Here is a 1,620-nt window from a genome sequence, read left to right on the forward strand (position 1 = left end):
AGGGTAGCAGGAAACTCTCCGCACACTCACCGGACCTGGGCTAGGACTGGGTCTGGGGGCTCCCGGAACTCGGCAGAAAATCCTACTTGGCGGGCGGGGTGGGGGAGGCACTGCAGAGGGGTGGGGGGCGGCCCACGGGGCTGGGAGAGGTTCCGGCCCACGCTGCGCCTGGGCTGGGACTCACAAAATTATTTTCTAATACACAGTTCAAAGGAAAACAAGCCCCAGGCAGAATTTGGTCAGTTACCTTACCAAAAGAGCCTATGCTGCCAAGAGGACAGTGACTAGTCCAGGTTGATGTAAACTGGCAGGGTTGAGACTGGCTTGGTTCTTAGCACACAGGGCTATTAGCCCACCCTGCCTCCAAAGGGATGTTTCCTGGAAAGATGAAGGTAGGCAGAACAGAATTAGTGGTTACAGGGGTCCAGGTGAATAGGGGAAATAATCAGTCATGTTGTATTGCACAGTAGATTTTTTTTCCACAAACAGGAAAAAAATATTTATCACTATTAAAAATCTGGATCTTAAACAGACTCTTGGACTGGTGGTTCATATCCATCAGCTCGTTCAACTTGAGCTCCAGTCTCATCTCCAGTAGCCCTTCCAGAGCTGCTACCTTCACCATGAAGCTCCATGAGTTTTTCCAATTCAAACTTGGGCTTCTTCAGCATTTTTACTTTTCTGATGAAGACATTATGAAGAGGGTAGATAGATTGGCAAGCCTTTTCTATGTCTTTCCCAATACTGTCTGGAATCAGTTTATTGACCACTTCCTTCACGTCATTTGTCTGCACCTCCCGGGTCATGATTTCCATCATCTTCTTCAGGATCTGGCTGACCTGTTGGTGCTGAGCGTAGGAGGTCTTCCGGATCTGATTGTTGCGTTTTTTAGTAAAGTCAACACAGAACAGTCGAAGCAAATAACTATCGGTAGTCTTGACATCAACATGAGCTTCGATCATGGTCGGCCATTTTTTGACCATGGAACACATTTTGTCCCAGGTGAGGTCCATGCCATGGAAGTTAGGCAGGCAGGTTTTGCCCTGAACATCTTCAGTAATTAGCTTGAATTTTCTAAAGGCAACTTCATCATCCTGCAGGTCAGCAAGGCTCACTTCAAACACACGACCTTTGAGCCCATCAGATGCAATTTTGGTTCCTTGGGTTCTGGTGACGAGTGTTTTTCCAATATTTCTTATGTTGAATATGGCCGGCACCTTCACATCATACCAGTCTTTGTTAGAAAATGGATCAACCACTTTCTTCTTGGCTCCTTTTTTGTTGCCTTTTGTAAGGTGGTTGTTCTTGCCTATCGCCATGGTGCTGCTCAGAGAGTTGCTCAGTAAATTAGCAATGACTAGAAACAACTGTATATTTCAAAGTAGCTAGTGCAGCAGATTTTCAATGTTCCCAATACAAAGAAATGATAAATTACTCTGATTTGATCATTGCATATTATATACAAGTATGGAGATGTCACACTCTACCTATAAATACATACAATTTATGTGTCAATTAAAATAAACACAGGGACGGGAGAGATGGCTCAGTGGAATAAGTGCTTCCTTGGCAAGTGCAAGGGCCTGAGTTCAATCCCTGGTTCCGCAAAAAAAAAAAAAA

At 44.9% G+C, this 1,620-nt stretch overlaps 1 pseudogene across 1 annotated transcript; it reads right to left on the bottom strand.

Moving 5' to 3' along the window:
- Window positions 1-524: 524 nt before the first annotated feature.
- On the bottom strand, window positions 525-1,319 carry LOC105743537 (annotated as a pseudogene). Its single transcript, XR_001117293.1, has one exon. The product of XR_001117293.1 is annotated as a 40S ribosomal protein S3a pseudogene (transcript).
- Window positions 1,320-1,620: the final 301 nt, after the last annotated feature.

This window comes from Octodon degus, unplaced genomic scaffold (genome assembly GCF_000260255.1).
Source record: "Octodon degus isolate 3935 unplaced genomic scaffold, OctDeg1.0 scaffold00131, whole genome shotgun sequence".
NCBI lineage: Eukaryota > Metazoa > Chordata > Mammalia > Rodentia > Octodontidae > Octodon > Octodon degus.